Source organism: Pleurodeles waltl, chromosome 6 (assembly GCF_031143425.1).
Source record: "Pleurodeles waltl isolate 20211129_DDA chromosome 6, aPleWal1.hap1.20221129, whole genome shotgun sequence".
NCBI lineage: Eukaryota > Metazoa > Chordata > Amphibia > Caudata > Salamandridae > Pleurodeles > Pleurodeles waltl.
Window position 1 is genome coordinate 580089454 of NC_090445.1, and position 25222 is coordinate 580114675.

The following is a 25222-nucleotide window of genomic DNA, read 5'->3' on the forward strand; positions in this document are numbered from 1 at the left end:
TTTTTCAGAAATGTGGTTGTATTACATTTACATAGCACTTTGTGCTTCCAAGTGGGCTGTTTCAGAGCAATCTGTAAGGTATGCATTAGACACTTTTGGATACCAAGGTACAGCATTCCATGTCTGGAATAGCCTGTGGAGAAAAGTAGAAATTCCTCAGCAGGCTGGTGCATCAGAAAGGTGGGGGTCGAGCAGGTAATCACATGTTTGGATCTGGTGAAAAGCACCAATTACTTGTCTGTCCCTAGACCTACCTGCATTTCAGAGTACCTCTAGCAGGGGCTTAGGTTAATCTGTGAGATTCAGGGGCTGTGAATCTCAAATTTCCAAATAAAAATAAATAAATAAAAAAAGCAGTGGTCTGCAGGGTAGAGGTTTGGGATGGACTGTTCTCAAGAGAATCAGAGGCTGCCCTAATTTACATTAAGTGGGCCTTTGACTAGAGTGCACAGTGGGTGAAAAACGATTGGTTAGAATGCTACACCAAGCGATTGCCTATGGTTATACTATTTGCAAGCACTCATCCCCTCACCTTTAGGGTGCTTGATTGCCAGTAGTATGCCTGGGAACCTGAGACTGCCACAGTTTTCAAGCCCACTACTGCCAATGTTTGTGAATTCCAAAAGTAGTACATTTGCACCCATTCATGGAGTACGTCTATGGGTGCAGATGTACTATTTTTTTGGTAAACCAGTTCCTATATATATTTAAGTTTCTGCGCTCTAAAATATGATCAAGTTAAAAGATCTTCATGTAATTAGAATGATGAGAAAAACTGACACCTACATAGCAGACCTGACTATGGGTCCCCAGACACAACTACCAAGCCATGTATTTTTGGGGGGTCACCTCCAAACACTAATCTGAAGCTCTGCCCTGCCCGTCCCATCTGGGCCTGGTAGATCTCCCTTGGAACTTATGACAGTGGTCACATACAGTGCAATGGCCTGGTGTTTCTGCCCCCGCCCCGGATCACCTATTTTAAATGTGTTTTCATTACACACTTTCACACTCACTCAGTCTCAGTCTCTCTCACTCTTCTTAGTCTCTCACTCTCGCACTCTTCTTAGTGTCTGCTAAGGTAAGCCTCGAAGGTAGAGTTGTCAGTTTGGTGCCTGTAGGTAGGGCTCCATGTTCACAGCTCTTGCCCTTTTCATATCATTTTATCAAGTGACTGACGACCCCCTGCACTGAGCCAGGGTTGCTAATAGAGGTGGGCTTGCCAGTAAATTAATAGGGAGAGCCAAACCGAGGGTCTGACTTGGTTCTTAGTCCATACATGAGCCAAGCCATGAAAAGGTTTGTCATGTATACCGTGCAACACACATAATGTAAAAATATGATACAGTCTCTTCAAAATTCAAAAAAGACAATTTATTTTGCATGCTGAAGTGTTTCACCTGAGTACATCAAATTATATCACTGTGTAGACCGTATTAAAAGTTTTTAAGCATGAACTTGGAAAACCTACTGACTCTCCCCTCAACAACAATGCCAATAGTGAACTGAGAGGCAAGTCAGTAGTCATGTAAACTTAAACGAGACCTACATTCTGAATATAGAAGTAGCTATTTCATGGTTTATTAATCCAAACATAAGAAGTGCTTGTACAGAGCCCGTCCTGAACGCAAGTATTTAAAAGTGCTCTACTTGTCATAATAAAGAAAAAGGAGGCTCTGTGAAATAAAATGTTTGCTTAGGACAACACAATTTGGACAAGCGGGAAGCCACTATTGATTTCAGGTTATCTGGTTTCACATTTTGATATTCAGCCACCAGATGGATGTGTCTCTTTCGCTCTCTCCTGCTTTACATCAAAGGTCACTGGTTTGTCCTTTATTCTTGGTGCACAAGGAGACATAGCAAACCTGACTCAGGGCCCCCAAATCCACTGCCAAGACCAGAATGCTTTATTTGGTGGGTATCACACCCCAAACGCACCCCCTGAAGCTACACTCCTGGCCCTGGATTGTTATTTAAAAATTACATTCTTACTTCATAAACTAACTCTTACAATCCCCCCACCCATAGCCCCTACTTGCTCAAAACCTGAAGAAAATATAAGACTTAGCTCATATTGCACAACAATACGTTTTTTAAGTAAATAATTGTATTCTAAGTGTCCGACTGTGTCACGCTGCTTTCTGTGATCGTCACAGCTGAACAGTTGAGAGTTGATGCTCACAAGTTAAGCATTATGTTGCTTTGCTCATTTGTTCTTGAATAGGCCACATAAACAAGCGGTACTCCCGCATGTCTGGAGCGGAGCAAGACGTTCAGGTGGGACTCCACATAAGCGCCTGCACTTAACACGGGCAGAAAGATGTTTTCCTAAAGATCATTTGCGCTCGTAAGAGGCAGCCTAGAGCCTTTACGCACCTTTTATCCATCTTATACAATAAAATGGGCAAGATGCCGGTAGAATCCTTCCATGAAACACATCACAGGGTTAGCCAAGCAGAACATGCATTTGCAATGCTAATAAGTTGAAGAAAGCAAACAAAAAATGCATAACGGCTGCGTCATTTTGTAGATGCGTGCACCATGCATACAAAGAACATTAAATAGCAGTTTTTTTTCAACGAAGCACGGACGGAGGAAAAACCATCAGAGCACGAGTGGGGACAGCAGCACATAGGACGTGGGTGGGTTGGGGGGGGGGAAGGATCATAAAGGATGGATGTGAGGAAACATCACAAAGGACGCTGGTGAGGGAAACAACACAAAGGGTGCAGGTGGGGGTGGGAGACAGCATGGATGGCGTGAGTGGCATGAAGAAAATTGGAGACTCAGCCAAATGCATGTGTGAGAAAGCCACGCTTGGAGTAGTAGAATTGGGGCGGGGGGAGAAGCTCAGGGGTGACAGAGCAGCACAGAGGGACCGGTGGAGAGTAGACAAGGGAGACAACTAGAAACCACATGAACTCTTATCAAGTGCATAACTCAAGAGAAAGAAAGTAGTGCATGAGAAGCAAGCAGTGGAAGGCCACAAGTAATGCATTCATGCTCCAGGGAAGGACAAAAGCAGTAGGAGGAAGGAAAGCCCACCTAAGCTAACAAATGAAAAGCAAGCAAATGGGAGTGACCATAAAGCCAACCAACCAATGCTAAACAGTGGGCTGGGTCTGAGCCTACTGTTACTGTTACCTGACAGTAGGTCTTTTTTTTACCAGTAGACAGCTTGCACTTTCTGATCGATGAGAACTAAAAAGTAGATTTTGCAGTAGAATTGAAATAAGACTTGGTGTGCAACTGAGTACAGTGAAAATGCATAGAGGGCCCCTCCCTTGTAGAAAACATGCAGTAGCCCTTGAGGGTGAGGTCACTCACAGCATATCTTTTCAATTGTATGAATATGCCTTTCCATCCTGACAGCAAATCTCACTTTTAAGGCGTGTAGCACCTTGGCCACCGCCTTGGTTCTCACTTTTGCTACCCGTGCAGGATATGGCCTGGTTTCAGTGTCTAGGGCCCTGGGGAGGTCCTACCCATGCAGCTTAGGTCTGAAAGGAATGCATTAAAAGTTTGAGTACCCACTTTGTCTAGCCACCATCAGAAATGTAATTTACGCCAAACTGGTCCCGTCTGCATGATGTTTGACTCGAAATCCTTCAGTGCTCTAAAACCTAGCGTGGATGTTCGCTGGTAAGAGGTGTACTTACGCAAGGTTTATTCTAATCTGATTTTATTATGATTGTTGCATTTAGAAAACTAATTTCACACTAAAGAGCCACCTCATAGAATTTTGTGTCGGTCAGAGGAAATGCCAGTGTGTACCCGGACGAACATAACAATAACTTTGCTTGTGAATTGCTGTCCACTGCCAGATAGCTCCTATTGAATAAGGCAGAGAGAGGCCTTAGGTGGCATCTGGATGATATGGCACACACTGCTGTGAGGTCTGCAACACATCTGGCCAGTTTGACATGGTCAAACATTTCAGGGGAAGTGAGTTGCAGAAAATAAATCCGATTGTTAGATTTAGTTGTCGGCTGAGAGAAACTGATGGGTTTTGAGGTGTTTGGCACTTCAGCAGGTCTGACTGGAGAATTTGATGCAATACATGGAGAGATCTAACCCCGTCCTCTCCCTAATCATTGTATATATTTGGGGTTGTGGAGCAGTGATAGGGTGTCTTAAGATGGAAACTTTAGATGACATCTTCTGGGACATGGTCCTGCAAAGCCTTGTGAGCTAAGTTTTGAAACGTGTCCACTCACTGGCATATTAGAGTGCAAAGCTTGTCTCTTAGATGCCAAACTCATCTCTGCCTCTTAGCTGCTGCAGTCAACTCCAGCTAAAAACTCTAGTGGGCCATAGACAATGCTGCACATAGAGGATCCTCCCATATTGAAGACATGCGAACAGAAATCCGACCCTAGTTACTCCAGGTTAAGAGCTGCCAAGAGAGGGCAAAAACCTTTGTGTCCTGGGAATAGATTGCCACCCTGATGGGGCAGCCACTTGGGCATAAGTTTGTAGACTGACAACACAAAAAATGTGTAAATGAATACCACCCAAATAGCTTAGGAGCCACCCGTTTGGCCTCTATGGTCCTGAGTCTTTCGGCTTTTAGATGAGCCATCTCCCAATTGTCTGTCAACCACGGTTGCTCTTGTTGTCCCTTTGGTTCTAATAAGTAAATGCTGTCCAAGTGTTCTAGGACACAGTAATCCAAAGGAGGGGCATCAGTAAGAGTTGGAGCAGTGATAATGAAAATATGAAGTCTACTCCGGTGGATGCTGCTGCAGCACATCTGAGGGACCTCCAGAATAAGGAGTTGTACCACAGACTGTCTCATGTGTGGGTGGAGGGTCTGACCATGGTGATCTCTTGTAGGCCCCCTTGTAGTCCAGCAGAGATTTATAAGATGTAGAGCATGGATTTAATTTACCTGACGTTTCTATGTACTATTTTACATCCCGTACTTTCAGTGCCATAGTCATACAATTATTTTGATATATTCTTACCTTACCTTAAAAAGATCACCGTCTCTTAAGTGTGCTCATAAAATGCTAATATTTGAAGAAAACCATTTTGTTGTATTGATTGAAATTAGTTATAACATTGCTGCACAATTAATGTTATTAAAAAGGTCCTTTAAGTTCCAGCAGGCAGACTGAGGGCAAAAACCAGGATCGAAAAGGCCAGCTGGTAGTAAAGGGTCTGTGGTTTCATAACTAGACACGATCAATCACTCTGTATTAGAAATACAGAAACCTGAATTTAGGTGTGGAACGAAACCTGAACTTCTGAGGGGTAGGAGGCTAATGGGTCAGCAGATGATGGCAGAGCTAACACTTGAAGAAGAAGAACTGTTCTTGCCCAAGATGATTACAGAAAACATGTTTCAGTGGATTTAACAATGTTTATAGGCTACATATAGATCTTTAAACATGAAAAGTAGTGATTTGACAGCTAAAAAGCAGCTTTTACAGATGCCAATATAAAGTATTATAGAACCAGGTTTTGCAAAGTTATTTCAAGATGAAGAACCATTTTGCCAATTCTCCCAAAATTTCTTCTGCGAAATGACGACGAGTTCATAAAATATTTTAAATTTCTTCTTCAGAAATATGCTACTGGCTGACTGTTAAACAAAGGGGTGTGTTCAGTTCAGTTTGCACATCAAGACGTTGCAAAAAATTGTTTGAGGCCACAGACTTGTACACATCTCAGAGTATTGATCCTAGTGGGTTAACACCTGATTCTGGCATGTGAAACTGGCAAGTTCCGGGTTTAATTCCTAATGCATCTTCCATTTCTCATGCCATTGAATTAGTGAGTGCCAATCAGTTGGTAACACTACCGCCTCTTACTCTGCCAAGAATTTGTTATTCTAAACAAAAATAAAAACTTTGTCGTTAGCATCCGAAATTGAGCTGTTCTCACACGCGATGACAGAGCTACATCCATGCTGGAAGCCATCAGGGCTAAAGAACTGCAAAAGAGGTAGTTGCATTGAAATAGCTTTGCAGCAGTGGTGTTATATCATGCAAAGAGTACAAGCATTCCCTCACTCTCAAGAACATATATAATGTGTGGCTGATGAGCAGTGTCCTGTGTAAAAAAAAAAAAAAAAAAAAAAAGAGTTCCTCTTAATACCGTAAGTCATACAACAATCATGCTTTAACTGCTGTCCTGTAGCCCCAGCACAAAGTTTAAAATACACTAAAATATAAATGTTTTATTCATCCTGCTGGAACATTGTGCATTGTAAAATGCAACATTTGTTACAAGTTTTTCCAAAATTCCTTGGAGAAGAATGACCATAGTCTATAATGGATGCTCATAAATATGTATGCTGGAGGTTGTTCATAAATGTCTAAACTAGTTATAGGTATAATTAGCTTGACCTGGATAGAGAAAAGGACAACCTTGAATGGGGCACAAGCGAACCACCAGGCAAACAACGTGGATACCAGTTTGTCATTGTAACACTGAAACAAGTAATGCACAAAGGAGAGTATTCATTGTGTAACACTTTTGCATTGGAACATATTATACATTATGTCTGAATTACAATGCTTTTGGCAGACCCAGGCTACGTTTCAGAGCAGAGTAAGGTTGATCATTTTGCTACCAAACTACGCTAGTTGGAAGAGGCAGGACAGTGATGCAATGCCTAATCAAGGACCGTGAGTATGGGTGTACTGTGTCTGCAGCGACACTATTTCTGTGAAGAAAACACTCAAGACATATTTTACTACATCTATCTCACCTTACATTGCACTCTGGGAACCTGATCAGAGGTGTTTGGTTTAAGTGGAAGAGATTTACCTCTGGTTAGACATAAGTTACATGTTCCAGCTTCATATAGTTTTGCTATCTGTCTAGCCACAGGTCAGGTGGCAGACACCTTTGCTGTACTTTAGGTGACAATGCTTCTTTACCAAAGGGTAAGAGCCACAACTCATCATTTCTGCCCATTTTCTCCTAAAGTTGCAAGGCCCCGTGTTTAGGACCTTTTTTCACCTATTAAATATATTGTAAAAGTACACATGCAAGATATGAATTGAGTTGTTACTGATGAAGTGCAATAAATACCCCAAGGCATATTGTCACAGAACTAGCAACCTCAGAAAGGAAATGATAATAATCAATAAAACAGATTAATTTTAAAATCCTCCCTAAACATAGAATGGCCCTCTATTTCCTGTAGGACAAAATGGAATACATTCCAAAAAGAGGACTCCGTAAAAGAGAAGAAGCACGACCACTGTATCTCCACTACACCTTTCTAAATCTGGGAACTGATGCAGGAGGGAACAGCCACAATACAGGGAACGTTAAGACTTGGAATCAGACACATAAGTAGCATGGAGATATATTCATAATACGCTCTGTGGACAAAGCAGAGTGCCTTATAATGGACCCTATGTTCTTGCATGGATATCATCACCGAAGAAGCACAAAGACAGACTTGGAGACTAAGACTGTAATTTCAAGTAATATGGCATTTGGGCTATACTTCGTGCACATGGTAGTTGCCACTAACCTGGTGTGAGTTACATAAGGGGTAACATAATTTACCTCTGCTTTCCACGCTGCAGAATGAAGCCTAACAATTGGTTTTTAATGGTTACCACAGTGGTTTCTGTATGTTTCCATTTATGTCTTACCATTATATCCTGAACACTTTCTTCAGCATTTTTCTGGGGAAATTTGTCAGAAGAGAATTGCAGAATGTAGGACCTGATGTATCACTAAGAATTCTGACCTTTGTGCAGACATTTATTTTTTCTTGGATTGCAATTTGAAACGCAACTTTGAATCAGGTTCTAAGTAAAATATGTATGTTTATAAAAGGCATGGATAGGTTATGTCAATATTAATTTACCTGGCTCTGTAGTGCTATTATTAGGGGCTCACAGTGCTGTAGGGTTTGAGTATCTTGTATTGTATTGTATGGAAATTGATACAATGCTTCATACCCCTAACGAGGATCCAAAGCATTTTTGCGGTCCGATAGCATGCTGCTTTGTGCAGTGCCGTAGCGGGAACAGTGCTGTTTGTGGTGTAGCTTCTATGGAGAGTTTTTCATGTTAGTTTCTGATAGGAGTCTGTGTGCACCTTGCAAGTGGGCTGTATTGGGCAGAGAAAGTGCTACTCACGAAGCAATGAAAAAACATAAGCAAAGCCTCCTCTACATGTAAATGGCTTTTGGATGGCCTCAGTGGTTGAGGTGGATGGAGTCTTTTAGGAACTGCGTTCCCAGTGTTCTTCAATTGTTACAATAACAGCTGGCATATAATGGGGGAAAAAAATCAAAAAAAGCCATTCCCGAACGGATATTATTCTGTGAAGCCAAAGTAGATGCAGACAGCACATGAAGAAATGAGCCTTCTTGCCAGGGTGCTTGCTACCTGAAATAAATGTTAATATGTGCAATTGGTTAATAAGCAAATCTCAAGGCTGCTTGGGTGCCAGTATTTAGGTTTACTTAATGGAATCATTTGAGGCTTTATTGTTGCAAGGGTTTTTTTTTTTTAATTTTTAAGAAGTAATGTAAACATGTTATGAGCTGTGTATGTCCTAATAGAAACGTAGGAAAAAGGTTTGCAGTATGTATAGTCTGATTGTGTATTCCTTTTTTGATCTGATTATGTATCCCTTTCTTGACACACTTGTTTGATCTTAAACTCTAAGGGCCTGATGTATAAACATCTGTTGGTAAAAAGTGGTTGCAAATTATGCACTGATGTTTTGAGAAGAGAATAGAAACAAAATGTGCCGACCTATGTATTAATAGGTTTGCTCACAAAATTGGAAATCACAGTGGTTCACAATCTGACCTACCTCATTAATATAAATGAGGTAGGGTGCAAATTACAATACACTATAAATGGGTGCCACTACAGAGAGATCTAAGGTGGCCTGCTGGGGCTGGCCAATCACGGTGTTTGTGATCGCTATTAAAGAAATTTCTTATGAAGTGCAGACTGTTTTTCTTAAAAGAAACAGGGCTGCATTTAAAAAAGTAAAAGGCTTTTTATGTTTGTTTGAGAGTTGGCAGTGGTCCCTTGGACTCCTTAGAAACTTTGTTTTACTTTCACATTTGCTAATGTGTTATTGTTGCAACTCAGGAAATGGTAACTTTTCAATGTTTTGTCACCAGGTTTCGTTAACAAATTGCTATTTCCAAGAGTCACCCTAAACACGCCCCTTCCAAATAGATAGTGATTCATTATGCCTTTCTAGACCAATTTTGCGATGTGGTAACCTGTTACTGATTGCAAAATGGGTTTAATACATAGAAAAAGCTATTTAGTGGTCATAAATCCTGAGATTTTTGCAAACTGCAGGCTTTATGACTGCAAAATCACTTTGTACATCAGGACCACAATTTCTTTGCACATTTCGCTGCAGCCTATCTTATGCTGTGATTAATACAAAGATAACTTGCATATGTTCAGTGCTTTCAGCAAGCTGGGACCTCATACCACTATAAATACACATCGGTGTTCCCTGGTACACCAACTAGGATTCAGAAGTGTGACTGGTTACACACACACAGGACATCCATAGATGCATTAAACAATGGAGCTTTCAAAACATAAAAGAATGCATTTCGTACCAGTTGCATCAATTAAAAACAACACGCATGTATTTATTTGTATGAAGGTGAAAGGCCAACAGTATAGTTGTAGAATATTTTGTTCTTTTTTAGCCACCTCTCTGGCCTAGGCCCTTTTGCAGTCGGGATCACAGTTCCATACTTGTTATATGCACTTATGCAAGATGGTCATTATTGACCCCATCTCCAGCGCAGCCCAGGGCACATCAGTCGAAGAAAGCTGCCTGTCTCCAGGAAACTGGAGCAGTCTGTGCTAGGCCCCAGGATCGGGGAGAAAGTGGGGTCGCTAAAGCCCTTTGCGCCCCTGCCCGGAATACAGTGTAGTAAATTTGTAGTCGATGATTCAAGGTTTGAACTGTCGTTAAATAGCTCAGACTTAAAAACGAAAAAAAAAATGGCGCAAGTCCGAGGTTGTGGTTGACTTACTTCCCCCGTCCTACCTATGAAACTTTTACATTGCCCCATTCCAGGATAGGCCGGCCCGCCTCTGTTACTGCAGAGGCATGCCTTGCATCCTTGGAATAGGCCAGCCTTCCACAGGCCGCTTCTGTTACTGCAGAGGCAGGCCTTGCTTCCTAGGGGCAGGCCTTGCTTCCTAGGGGCAGGCCTTGCTTCCTTGGAATAAGCCAGCCTTCCACAGGTCAGGCCGCTTCTGTTACTGCAGAGGCAGGCCTTGCTTCCTAGAGGCATGCCTTGCTTCCTTGGAATAGGCCAGCCTTCCACAGGTCAGGCCGCTTCTGTTACTGCAGAGGCAGGCCTTGCTTCCTAGAGGCAGGCCTTGCTTCCTTGGAATAGGCCAGCCTTCCACTGGTCAGGCCGCTTCTGTTACTGCAAAGGCAGGCCTTGCTTCCTAGGGGCAGGCCTTGCTTCCTAGGGGCAGGCCTTGCTTCCTTAGAATAAGCCAGCCTTCCACAGGTCAGGCCGCTTCTGTTACTGCAGAGGCAGGCCTTGCTTCCTAGAGGCATGCCTTGCTTCCTTGGAATAGGCCAGCCTTCCACAGGTCAGGCCGCTTCTGTTACTGCGGAGGCAGGCCTTGCTTCCTTGGAATAGGCCAGCCTTCCACAGGTCAGGCCGCTTCTGCTGTGGGTGTATGGCAGGGAGCGAGCCGGTGCCCGGGGATTACTTCCTCGTGTGCGCTGCAGCTGGTGCTCGGACGGCCGTCACACCCAGCCTGTAAACTGATCCCCTGTTTGTTCCAGGACTGGAGACTCAGCCTTGCTTCTCTTTCAGCACCAAACAAACCTGCTACGACTTGTCCCTGAGAGTCCAGCCCTGCACCTTCAGCCATCAGCCCTGACAGGGCCTTACGGGGCCAGAGGCAGGCGGCCCAACCAGCAGTCATGTGACGTTTATTCGGGCAAGCCGATACCTATTTTAAAAAAAAATAAGACCTTGGAGTGTTACGGAGTCGGTCGCAGTGCAGCCAACTTATTTACGTGACAGCCTCAAACCTTAGGTTCTGCCGTCTCTCGACGCAGCCGCACTGAGCTACACTGACCCCCAGGCAGAAAAACGCGGCATCTCACTCGTAGGTTTCTTCCAGCTCTCGTTTGCACGCAGCACTGACTGTTCTTTCTCTTTGGCCCTCACTAATGTGCCCAGCAGGCGCCTGGAAGGGGGACGGAGAGGAGGTTGTGGCTAAAAAGGCGCAGACCCCTTTGCAGGTGTGCATCACCAGGGCAGCACAGCGTCGGTACATCTCCCCCTAGGGAGCATTCCGTTGTTCTGCCCAGCACCCGGATATCTGTTTCATTGTTGAAATGTAGGCACCAGTGAGTGCTGTTTTGTACCGTCAGCCATCACTGTGGAGTTCAAGCTTTGGAGGTGCGAGCGCCTTCCCCAGACACCAGGACTATTTATTCAGAGAATGAGGAGCTTGTTTTCACCTCTGGTTACACTAAAGTCTCTCTGTGGAGCCCAGGTGCCTGTAGTTTTGTGCTTTCTAGTAAAGGTCTTTATTTACGTTCTCTGTTCAGACATTATTTGAGCTCACATTATGTGGATGTGCAATGTACCCATCTTTTATATGTAGACACTGCCCAAGTGTCTTCTCTCCACTAGATTTGATTATGGTTGTTGGACTGATGAGAAGCCCCTAAGAAATGAGAGGGCCCGAGTGCTTGAGAGCCGCTGCTCGTTCTCTCGTAGCTTTTGAACGTCATGTTCACACGTGAACATATTCATTCTTATTTGTTTGGTCACGTTAATATAATATATTGTTTTTATGTGGAGCTACCTGTTACTTTTTGGTGATTTGAGATAGGTGTCGGTGGTAGGGTTGTTTTTTAGCTCACTTCAGTCAAGACGGTACAGGTAGTTAGTTCTGTATTTTCAGAACGTCTTGACATAAGCAGACTCAAGCATAGGAACGAGTTTCGAAAAGTGCATGAACTGAATTTCCCGGAAGTGCTTGAATCCAGATGCGGACTTAGTCTGTTATAACAGTGAATTATTTTGTCAAGTTGTCTGCCCGGGACCATTTTACCACAAAAATATTTCCCTTCTGTTCATCGCAGTGGCCTGAGTATCACCACGGCTAGATTGAAAGCCACTGAGGAGGGCGCCTCTTTCACAGGGAGAGGAGAGTTGTGAGCTGGCCAAGGATTCCAGAATTGTTGCCACGCATGAGGAGGCCAAGGTCAGTCTGAAGTTTTATAATGTCCTTGGAGTTGGTGTTTGAAGAATGGCATAAGAACTCTTCTGAAGACATCAGTGTCCGAGGGGCCTTATCAGGGCAAGGATAGATACATGGATGAGTGGAGTTATGAGAAAATGCCATACTTTCATGAATTTTCTGATGTGTGTGTGGAGTCGAAGGTAGTGCAGCTTGGCGCCTGTTGAGCTGCTTAGGTCTAGGGTAGGAGGTGAGAAACCTATTGCCTAGCACAGACCTATCCCATTTCATCCTTAAAAAGACCATGATGTAATCAGGACTGTGGTGGATGAGCAACTGATATTATAGGAAGGATTTTCTGCATTCCAATTATAAGGTGTCCTTTAATTAGAGGATGGGTAGCGTGTTTACATTCTCATTTACAGGACGCAAGTTTGACTAGTCGGTGCAACCTTATTTGTAATTTTTCATTTGCTCTTTGTCTTTGTTTCATGAAGCTCAGAACAAAACTCTGAAAGCTTTCTTTTCTTTCTTGGAGGAGAGGTGATCGTTTTGACTTGTGTAATTCACTTGAAGATATTCCATGTCTGGCAGCTAAAATGGTAATTGGGTGAGCCCAGCTAGGAGTGCCTAGGATGTCCTGTGGCCTGGGGACCACTGTACAGACTTAGGAAGTGCAGTGAGGCTGGCCAGGCTGTGCTTGGCTGAGATGTATAATGGTGTTAGCCTGGCTGTGAACGTTTGGGATGTGTAGTTTGGGATGTGTAGTTTGGGATGTGTAGTTTGGGATGTGTAGCAGCTGCGCAAGCTTGAGATTTACACTTGGATGAGTCCAGCTCCACATGTCTGAGATGTAGAGCAATGCAAATCCGAGTGCACAGGCTAGGCACATAGAACGTGTTAGCCAAGCTATTCAGGCGGGTGATGAAAACTGCATCTGGCTTAGGATATCCTCAGCTGAGTAGATCGGTGATGTTAAATACCTTGAGCAGAGTGGACCCACCAAAGGTGTACACAACTATGTAGCAAAAACTGTAAGAATATTTCCTGGCAATTCTGAGGTGACTTTAGTAGCCTATCCACGACAGAGCTGGTCCGTGGCCTCACATGCGGATGGAATTTCTTGGATGAAGAAGTGGTGGCACTCAGTACTTACAAGTGGGCTAGTGAGGTAGGACCTTCGCTGGGCTTTTTCCATGGATGTTAGGGCAAGCTAACAGGCAGGTTAGGACGGCGACAAAAGTCCTCAGTTCTTCCTAGGACAGCTTGCTCTACTGTCTGGGTTAGGATTTGCCAGTGTATTGGTTTAAGTCTGGAATATCCGTGCCTCTGCTGGGAAGTGCGGGCCTTTGGGCTTTAATTTAATTCCCGGTCCGGACACCAGGCCAATACTGATTATATGTGTAGAGGGCAATAATTTCCCCAAAATGTTCGGTGAGAGTTAGTTGAGCCCTCACTTCATATCCTGTCCTTATTCTCCTAAATTGCAGTTTAGAATTCAAACATGGGCCTTTATTACATGCTCATGGGATCCAGTCAAGCAAATGTGCATCCTCCACTTCAAGCTCTTTCTTGTCTTGATTAGTCTTCATTTAGAGCCTTGTCCAAAAAATGGGGGTTGGAGGGTGTGCAGTGTGATTTTTGTTGTGTGTGTGAAGTCAGTGCACTGGATATGTGGGCAAATGTTGCATTGCACGACGTGCTTTGGCCATGCCCCCTGATCCAGAGTTGTGGCTGGTGCTGATTGGCTTGCCAGTATTTCTTTGCAGGAGGCTTGTATTCTGCTGGTGAAGGAGAGGGAGCTACTGAAGGTCAGTCAGCCTATCCCCTCCAGGAGTAAGCCGCCGCCTGATTCTTGGATTTTCCCAAACTCAACGCAATTGCCCAAATGTCCCTAGAACTGTATAGAAATAGATTATGAAACATGGCAAGTTCAATTCTGGGATCCTTCTAATATTTGACACTCCTAGTAGAATATGTTAATCGCAGAGCAGCTCCCAACCCAAGCTATGAGAACTCAACTTTCTGAGGTTTTCTTTCTAGAGAGAGGAAATGTTCATAACTCGGGCCATAGTTTCAATACAGTATTGAGACAGTCTCATCTTAAAGTAGCTTGGCAAACAGTCAGCTTGTCCACTCTGACATCAGACTTGTATTTAGACTGCCACAAGTAAACACGAAAAAGCAGAAAATGCAGCAGGAGCTCAAAGTATTTTAAAGACAAGGAATTTGTCTCTGCTACCCGTAATGGGTGTTTGTACAGGTCACTCTGATCTCCTGCAGCCCCATTGAGATCAGACCGCACCGGCAGTCTAATATCTATTCGGCTCATTTGTTAGCCTAGCTGGGTGGTCTGTTAGATGCTTTGCCACAGTAATCCTTTTGTCAGTGTCCATTAGATCTGCAGGTATTTCACATTTTATGGGTGCTATGTTGCTCCTATCATTCCGGTCCTAGTTTGGTCTGGGGTGATTTTATGTCCCTTTTGCCTTGTTTTCTATTCCAACAAGGTTTCTGGAGGAAGAAGTGTGGGACACTGCCTTTATTTATCTTAAGTATTTTCTGGATTTTCGTGTACAGGTTATGGCTCTTTCTGTATTTCGAACTACCTCCCACATAGAATTACAAAGAGTCCCTCAGGACTCCACTCTTAGTGGTGCTCTCTTCGCCCTTTACTTGTCTATACTCGCCAGTCTGATCAGAGGCCATGCATTTGGGTTTTGGTGTTAGGCCGATGATGTTCAGTTGTTTCCGCATGTCCATCACAACTCTTTATCCACATCTATCCAAGTGAAGTTTCCAATTGCTCTAAATTCCATTGAGTTCAATACTGATAAATTGGAGGTAACCATGTTTAGGAGATCTGCGTTCCTGTGGTCCAGTCCATGTTCCAGGGGTTACTCCAAAGGTACCAGTTGCACAAACTCACAACCTGGGTATCATTTTTTTACCTTGAGCTTACCTTTCAGTCCATGTGTTTAGCTCACTTTCTCATGTGTTTTATTCCAAAGAACCTTAGGAAAACCAATATTGTCACAAAACAGTGCTGGCTTAAGTCTTATCATATGCCAATTTCCTGCCTTCTGACTTATTTGGCATAACTAAAACCGGGATGTGGAATTCCTATCGCCCGAGACATCTTTGGGGTCAAGGGCAACAAGTTTTCATGTTTACTTTGTCCTTGGGACAAGTAGGCCAAACCCTCTGCAGCACAAACCCTTTGGCTACCAGTTTACAGAGAGTGGAACTCTCTGCAGTTGAGGTAATGTGTTTCCAAAAGATAATGCTGTTCGAACTTGTATTTATGGTTCATTATTTGAAAGCCTTCAATATTAGGGTGAGTGCTGTAAATAAATGTTTTAAGGTCACACTTCACTACTGACGTTGGATCCAGTACCAAAAAAAAAAAAAAAAACGTGTACACATGTTTGAAACGTTTAGGCTATGAGGCTAACTATAATGCTCCCAGAATGCTCTCTGATTAGATACAAATGTTTGCAGAAGCTTGTAAGCAAGAGAGAAGAGTCTTTGCTTTTAAAATAAAATGTTCAGAAAAAATGCAAGTAGGGAAAAAGTTTCTCTACCATGACATTTTAGGTGCTATTTATTTGAAGTGTCATTTAGTAAAATGTGTTGATGCATGCTAGTATTTCCCAAAAATATTTCTAATGGAAAATCAGTGTAACCATTTTCAACACGATTATGGGAAGCATGAAAATAAACAAACACTGACCAAGCCAACTGATCTGACTTATTTTTATAAGTCTTTTAGTTTCATCAATGCGGGTCTTGTTTTGACATGGCTTTTGTAACAATTTATTGTTGTGGGAGCTACCAGGCCCTCAACATTGTAACAAACACTGGCAAACCCCCCCCCCCCCCCCCCCCCCCCCCAAAAAAAAGTTTTTGAACTCTAAAAGCACACGTTGCCACCAGTGGCATAACAAAGGCCCTGCAGCCGCCCTCCAGGGGACCCCTTCAGCACAGCACCTGCCCTGAGTGAGTCTGAAGAGGGGGCTCCTCCATGTTCTTTGTAAAGGGGCACCCTCCAGTTTTGTTACGTCACCGATTGCCACTGTAGTTCCTGACACTGAACAAAACTACTTTGTGTGCCAATATGCTCCTTGTGGAAGAGCAGAATGCGATCACTCACAGTAAAGCCAGCCGATAGAGAGAGAAATAGAAGTTTAATGAAAACAAAATGTCTTTGTTAACACCAGACCTAATTAGGGACCAAGACCCACATGTAGGTAGCTGTTTGCATGTTGCAAACAGCGAATTTCGCTGTTTGCGACGTGCAAAAAGCACATCGCGATGCACAAACCCAGTTTTGCGATTCGGTAACCTAGTTACCGAATCGCAAAACGGGTTTGCGACTCGCAATTAGGAAGAGGTGTTCCCTTCCTAATTGCGACTCGCAGTGCAATGTAGGATTGTTTTGTGACCGCGGGCGCAAACCAATCACAGTTTGCACCCATTTCAAATGGGTGCTAACCCATTCGCAAAAGGGACCCATTCCCCATTGTGAATGTCACTGTAAACCTTTTTTCAGAGCAGGCAGTGGTCCTGTGGACTGCACTGCCTGCTCTGAGAAAATGAAATGAAAACATTTTGTTTTTGTAATGCATCTCGTTTTCCTTTAAGGAAAACAGGCTGCATTACAAAAAAAAAAAAAAACTGCTTTATTGAAAAGCAGTCACAGACATGGTGGTCTGCTGTCTCCAGCAGGCCACCACCCCTGTGAGGGCCGCCATTCGCAAGGGGGTCGCAAATTGCAACCCACCTCATGATTATTCATGAGGTGGGCATTTGCGACCCCCTTGCGAATCGCAGATGGTGTCAGGGACACCATCCTACATTCGGATTTGCGACTCGCAAATTGCGAGTCGCAAATCTGAACCTACCTACATGTGGCCCCAAATTCTTAAAGAAAGTCACAAAAGTGCACCCATGGTATATGTCTTTGAATTAGTGGCTTTCAAGAGAAGTATACCAGGAAATCGTACCCCTATAAAATATTTGTGAACTGTATCTTAGCATGGGTAAATACGCATGTGTAGATTTGCTCATGTGAAAATCTGTTGAGCATTTGCAAGTTCATTTTCCTTCCAGCCACTTTCTTCCCAACCCTGGAAGAAGTTCTAATTCTGCCATTGTCAGGAGTCAATTTCCAACCGTTCTTATTATGGGAAAATATTAGAGAGAAGCTGGTGAAAATCTTTAAAACATGCATGTTAGTAGGTTTGCAGACTCAAAGGCATTCCAGCCCTGGAACTATTGCTTACTGCTTCATCCAGCCCCGGTGTGCAGATCTGCAGAAAGGTGGCAAAATAAGGAAATTGCTACAGTAGGGATTGAAACTGCAAGTATTCAAGCCCTACTATGGTAGTAGCCCTGGCATAATCAGAGAGGCTATTATCAGAGCTCTTACATAATCAGATTGCTGCCATAATTTGTCGCCACACCATATGGCACCAGAGGGACAAGTAGATCTTTTTACAGGACAAGTAGATTTGAGAAGCAACCTGTCCCCTGGACAAGTAGATATTTTAATAAATTCCACACCCCTGCTAAAAGACTTACTATTAAAATTGCATTGTTGAAATCTAAATTAATGCTTTAAAGCCATTTATGGGCCCCCCAAAAGCCTCTAAATTTGTTTACTGTCAGGAACATTTTGCTGCGCCTTCTTGTTTCTTGATGGAAATCAATCATTCTTGCCATCGTATTCTCAAGACTTGACTACCGCCACACCATAGACCTGGAACTCACCAATATATCAACCATCAATTACAAGTAGTACAACATTTGGTAGCCCATCTTATCCTGGATATTTCAAAAAGGCAAGGCATTTTAGGCCATCTTCCCTGACCTCACCGGTTGCACGTACAGCAATGCATTGACTAAATCACTCTGTATCTGCTGTAAAACGTTATCCACAGCCGACCGATGGCCTCTTTTTAAAAAAATATGACATGCCACAGTCCATCACACAATTTAGATCGGCTTTGCCAAATCTTCTGGCTATTTTGCATGTGTGTCGGGGTTGCTTAGGCGGGCACTTCTTTAAATACTTGGCACTGAAGCTATGGAACTCTCTTCCTTCAGATCTCAGAGCTATATCTGAACATTGTTCCTTCTGAAAGCTAATCAACACTTGGCTTTCCAGACCTCCATTTCTTCATAATCTCTGCAGGGCTGGATCAGCTTTCCAAGCTCTGGTATGCATTGCTGAAGTAATTGTTGCACTCTGTCTTTCAGTCATTTATTCCTGTGCTTCTTTCTTTAGTGGCCTTAGTCTGATCTCCTGAGTCCTCTTCCTGAAATAGCCAGAGGCCAGATCATTGACTCTCATGAGCATCCCATTGCCTGGTGATGAGAGCCAAACTCTGTTGATATCTTGTGCGAGCCAAGTACATTTGGGCAGATTCAGGTCCTTGTCATCTCCAGGATCACAGCAGCTAGAAAGCTACCAGCGTTCTTTTTTTCCCTTTTGGAAGGAACAGCATCCAGCCTTCTTATAGGTGCGTTTATAAGTGCTCCTTAGTTATGAATCTATTCCATGCATCAGTATGAGGCAATGCATTACCTGGTAGTATAAAACTGGTCACAGCCAAGTTGCTTCAAATGCTCATTACTTTATCGAACACTCTCAAATGATACAGGTCAGCAGCTTCCAGTTGCTTCCTCATTTGAAAGCATAATTTTTCCTCTGTTCTTAGACTATCTCAAGTACAAGAGTTCACAGTACTCTTGTTGGGCAGCAACATTTTGAGGATTCCCTGCTGCATTTTGGGTAATATCACATCTCCCCTCCAAGAAAGGTGATTTGCTAAAGCTTTTTAAATGATCATTTCACATGTAAATAATTGGATTACCTCTAAAACTCTGCATCCTCAGATTACGTGTTGTTTTACTATTTCAAATGATGACTCCCACTATGTTCCTAAATCCTGAATGAACAAATTTACCTGGACCTAAAACTAGACTGTTTCTCTCCTTTCTGTCTCCTTTCCTTCCATCCTCGACACGTCTTCTCTCTCTGAGCATAGGCCACTCTAAGTTGCATGCTTATCTGTTTTACTTTCTATGATTGGGCTTAGGCAAAATGCCAGCACCTCATTTCACAGATCATAACATCTGCTTCTCTGAAACCCTATCCCTGTAACCTAACAGTAGCTAATCTCCTCTATCTTATTTATTAATTGCACAAATCATTTACCTGGAGTCACATGGCCCTCACTAATGACCACACCTAACATACCACAAAAACTAGAGTTAAATGCATGGAATGATTTCCTTCAGAGCAGAAGACTAATCTCAATACCCAACAATAACCACTAAGTACTAACCTTGCGTTCAGGATTAGTGTGCAACGTACCCTGAAGCGCTTCAGTGCTTCAAGAGTAGTATGCGCTGTATAAATGCAAATAAAATGCAACTCATTTTACACCCTCATTTTCAGAAATGTACAGGGAGTAGAAGTGTGTGTGTGTGTGTGTGTGTGTGTGTGTGTGTGTGTGTGTGTGTGGACAATCGTGCACCAAAATGCAACATATCCAACATATCATAGTTGTAGAGTTTTTTTTTTTTTTTTTTTTTTTTTTTTTTTTAAAAGAGCACAGACCACATAACTATTGACGTCTTTCTCTGTTGTTGCCATGGTTGAAAATTAGTGAGGCCTATAAATCGAGAGTCGTTACTCCCTTAGCCTAGTGGGTTTTCAGGAATGGTTTAATAGGGGTCATTTCTCACCAGATGTCCGTGTTGTACTGGCTATCTAGGCTGTCCGGCACTGCCAGTTGAGTCGGCTTGAACACTCCACTGGGCAGAGCCAAGATCTGATTGACAGAGTCTCAAGCAAGTGTCTGAAAGAGGCTCGAAGACAGCCAATGGTTTAAAGCAGCAGGTCCAGATCTTGCTCAGTGTGTGGTAGACCTAGATCTGTTTACACCTGTGCTGTCAAAACCCAGACCTAAAAATTGCCATGTCCCTATCCACAGTTGTACTGAGTCTTTCAGGACATGTGACTTACTCTCATACGGCCCCAATGGCCTCCTTGACACTGCCTTTCCCTGTGCATCTGAAATGACGAAGCATAACTTCAGGTAATTTCCAAATTAGACTAGATAGACACAAAGCATGCCGTATGTAAGACTTGACTGCTTGATAGAATAATGCCTGCTTGAGAAAGAGTCGTAGGTTAGCTTTGCGTACTAAAGCTTGCTTCTGAGAGGAATGCCTGATTCGCTACTAAGGTCAGATTCACGGAGGACGTATGCTCCAGAGGAGGCCTGTTTCACACAGGAGTACGGTTGCTTGGCCTCAAATAAGATGCTTGGCCTAGGATTCAGCTTTGTAGAGGAAGGCCTGCCTGCATGGGAGGCCTGCCTCGCTGCTTGAAACCCGTTGCCTGCTTCACCGGGGAAGGCCTGCTCGACCGTCCTCTCCTGACCACTTTTCTACAGAACCGGTTCCAACTCTCTTCTCCTTATTTGGCCAGAGCGATCCCGAGGAGCCGAGGGTGGGGGCGAGACAGGGAGCCCACTGACGTCACGGCGCTCACAGGGGGAACCGAAGTTTACAGGGGGAAAAAAGCACCAAGACTTGAGCCAACACGTCGCGCAGTTTCTTTAAAAGGAGATGTCTGCGCGGGAAGGCCGCTTGTCTGACTCTGGCAGCCCCTGCCAACCAAGTGCGCGAGGGCACCCCGCCGACAGCTGCCCCGGAGGAGGGGGCAAGGACCCGGCCTCAGCGTTGGCACGGGGCTGAGCAGCGGATGTTATATTTTCTTGGTGGCCGGTGTGCGTACGGACACCAGAGCTGCCAGTTATTCCGACCACAGAAAGAAACCTTTTGTTTGTGCCGAAATATTGTATTTAATGACTATTGAAACCCTTGGTTCGCCGCTAACCTCCCCGACCACTACAGATCCACCCCACAGATATTGAAAGAAGGGGGCTCCGCAAATGGCTCAGTATTATCAGGACCCCATATATACGTATATCCGGTTGTGCGAGTCCATGTCATTAGTTCAACGAAGGTACAGCAAAACTGCAACTCCCCGAACGCATTATGTTGTCACATGAAAGGCCAATAATTGCCTCTGTCTGTGGGCAAGGAGGACTCTACACCACTGCACTCTGCGCCACTCTTCTTTGCATCACCCTATACCTCTGCACGCCATTGTACATTGCACTGTATACCGCTGTACTCTGTGCCACTGCACTGTACGCCACTCCACATCACTGTACTCCCTCTATCCCAGTGCACTTTACGCCACTCTTCTGCGCGCCACTGTACTCTGCCATTGTATTCTGCTGCACTCTCCTCTGTGACACTCCACTCTACGCCACTGCACTCTGCACCATTATTCTCTGTGCAGCTGCATGCCACTGCACTCTGCCATTCTACACCACTCTTTGCACTGCACTCCAAGGTATTGTATCATACACCACTCTACTGCACTCTGCGCCACTCTACACCACTGCACTCTATGCCACTGTAGTCTCCACCCCGCTACTCTGTGCCTCTGAACTGCACACCACTCTGTCACTGCCCTGTATGCCACACTATTTTACACCACTGCTCTCTACCTCAGTGCACTATACACTACTCTACTTTGCACCACACTGACACTGTGCTCTATACCACCCTACTCTGCACCTCTCTTTTCTAGGTCACTACACTCCATGCTAGTCCACTCTACTGTATGCCATTCAACTCTGTGCCGCTCGACTACACACAGTTCGAGTCTACTTTACACCACTCTACTTTACGACACTCTACACCAGTCTACTCTACCCCACTTCACTTTACCCCACTGTATTCTACGCCACTGAACAACACTCTGCTCTGTCACTGCATGCTACGCCACGCCACTGTGCTGCACTCTATGCCATGGCACTCCACTCGACACCACTCCAAGACAAACTGAGAAAGGACTGCAATACTAGTTGAATGTACAACAAATATATATGAAATAATTAATACGAAAATAAAAACATTGTGATTAAAAAAAACATTTCTAAAAAATAATTAAAAATTCAATGTAAGTTTTATAATTAGGAAAACTCAGTTGTTTATTTGTACACCCAACCAACTTCAACTATGCAAATACTGGGAACTTTTATAGTTATAACTTAGTTGTAATTTGGGCACCACCCAAATCGTAATGTAACTCGCACGTCTCCGTACACAGTGTTGTGAACTCGCTAATCAGACTAAATGAACTACAACTCGCGCTTTCCCCATGCATTGTTTATATCCTTTCATATTAGATAAATTATAGCATGTTAAATCGGAGCATCCATAACAACATTCATGAGATCCCAAATTACTTCATTTATAAAAACACTGTGCATGGTAGAAGGCCAAAACAAACCATTTTACAAAGGCTGTGATCTGCAAGAATATTTAAAGCGTTTCCTGCTGAGCACATGCATGAATCTTCAAGTGGGCAACTTATGCCCAACAGCAAAAATGTGCACTGAAGGGTTCAGTCAGATTCAAAACAAATTCACATCCCTTTCCAACAAAACTGGCTCTTCAAACTTAACAAAATTAAGTCATAGTCTATGATTGGTCATGCAATGTGTGTCATTTGCTCTTAGCCTTCATCACACTGTTAACGTAAAAAGCCTTGTCAGCTTCAAGCCAGTGGCCGGACCTCAAATTTTGAATAAATTGTTGAACCTTGAGCCACCCAAAAATACTGGTGTTTTGAAACGTTTCAGCTAGTCCAGATCTAAAGTTGTCACGTAAATTTTAACAGATGATTGTGTTATCCAATAAAATTGTATTTTTTTTATTATGCTTGTACTAAAAAAAAAAAAATTACCTTGTGTTTGCAGGTTGCATAAACTTTTCAGCATCTGGTGCTGAACCCACTCGTCTATCTTACTGTGAATTTGTCATCAATGATGATTTCGTTTTGCCAGGAAGGGACCCAGTGCCAGTTAGAAAATAGTGACTCCACTGTGGGCATTGCTTGGGGAAATTCGTTTATTAATAAAATAATGCTCTTATTTTCGTGTGTAACACACTACAGACGGAACTGCAGCTAGAAACTGAAAGAATCCGTGGTGACAGAGTTGTGTGCTGATGCAAGCTTCTTGCACTAACTGAATACACGCACATGCATAATGCGGGTCTGGCAAATGGATCATCTCATCTCGCTTCCTAGTTATATTTCCCAGTTCAGCAGCGATGGGGGAAATCTGTGGTGTTTTTTTTTTTCACAGTACACTGTAGGGTGATCACCTTCCCCTAGTTCATAACACACTGTGTCTAGTCCTGTATGTTTTGTGATAGCCGTTTGCATTCAGGTTGTTGTAGTCTTTTTTTTTTTTTTTTTTTTTTTTAATACATTGAACTAGTTAGACTGACACTGCTGAGCACAATGATTTGTAAGTGAAAAGTTAAGGACTGAAGACTGTGACTAGTGTCGTGGACTGAGTTGGTTATTCTAGTGCATGGGGAGTGAGATGGCTTCGGAGATAGCCCAGTCACTGGTGTGCCCCAGAGATCTGTATGCAATCTCTGATACCTCACAACCTCGGTCAGGTCTTCTTCTCTGGTACTGGAGTAGGTGGGAATTACTGGTAGTTTTGCTGTTGAAACTGTTATTTCTCTTTGCAATCCCAGGACGATGACGATGTTGCCTGCAGTTACTAGCCATGACTCTGAATCACTGCTGTTAGTGGTGGTCGAACATTCAAGGCTCATGTTGGACCTGGCCCTTTCTGCAGGGTTATCCCTAAACCTTTGTCTTCTTCTTCCTATTTGGTTCTGACATGTTTTTGTTGTCTTTAGGACTCTGGGCCCTTTACTGCTGCGAACCAGTGCAAATGTTCACATGTTCTCTATCTAAAATGCATTGGCTATTGGTTTATCCATGATTGACATATTTGATAAGTCCCTAATAAAGTGCACTGTGTGTGCCCAGGGCCTGTAAATCATATACTACTAGAGGGCCTGCAGCACTGATTTTTGCCATCCACATGAGTAGCCCTGTAAACATGTCTCAGACCTGCCACTGCAGTGTCTGTGTTTGTAGTTTAAACTGCCATTTCGACCTGGTAAGTGCTCCTGCTTGCCATGCTCAAACCTTCCCTTTTGCTACATGTAAGTCCTCCTTAAAGTAGGCACAAGGTAGTCCCATGGGCAGCATGCAGTGTCTTTAACAGGTATGACATGTACTTTGATGTTTTACATGTCCTGATAGCCCTTGCAATAGTGAAAAATGCATTTAACAGTATTTCAATATCTCTCTAAGTGTAATTAACCACTGGGAGCAGATAGAGATGTGGAGTTTGGGGTCTCTAAACTCGCAATTTAAAAATACAACATTTGGTGAAGTTGTTTTTTGAAATGTAAGTTTGAAAATATCACTTTTAGAAAGTGGGTGTTTTCTTGCTTAACTGCCTGTCTGTGTAATACACATCTGGGTTGGGATGACAGTTGGGCTGTTTGAGCATTCACTCTAGACAGTAGCACAAAGGGAGCTGAGGTGTGCCCTGCGTATCCTGATGGCCCATAACCAAGCTAATGGGTCTTCCTGAGCTTGAGTGGTGGGAGGAGCTGATGCTTGCACCCGAATAGGGCAGTGCCTGTTCTTACACAAAGCAGTCTCCAACCCCCTGGAGTGTGCCTGAGTCCAGGGCAGGAAAGGCAGGGTCTTGTGCACTACAAATACTTCTCTTTGAAGTTTGCCTACTTCAAAGGCTGTAATGGGTATACGTAATGGACCTCTGACACCCCATACTTTGAAACCTTCTGGACTGGTGACATTCTGCCAGGATGAACTGGATGCTGTAGGAGGGACTGCCACTCTGCCTTTTGCTTTGCTGTGCTGGTCTGCTACTTCTGTCCTGGGAGTAAAAAGGACTGGACTTGGCTTTCTACATCCTACTTCCAAAGTTCTCCAAGGTCTTGGACTGGGCTTGCCTCTTGTTAAGAAGTCTCAGGGGCATACAAGGCTTCACCTGCCAGGGCCTGGGCTCTCTTGCAGAGACCTGACTTGCCAAGTG

General features: G+C 43.7%; 1 protein-coding gene across 5 annotated transcripts in view; it reads left to right on the forward strand.

Annotated features, from left to right (window-relative positions):
• TEAD3 (TEA domain transcription factor 3) overlaps positions 1–25222 on the forward strand; it is a 308072-nt gene that overhangs the window by 92246 nt on the left and 190604 nt on the right. The window contains exon 1 of one of the 5 annotated variants that reach the window (XM_069238772.1): positions 12193–12215. The exons of the other annotated variants lie outside the window; for them this stretch is intronic. The gene's annotated coding sequence lies outside the window, so the exon portion shown is untranslated. Of the gene's footprint in view, positions 1–12192; positions 12216–25222 lie in introns of those variants that run through there. 5 annotated transcript variants of the gene reach the window in all.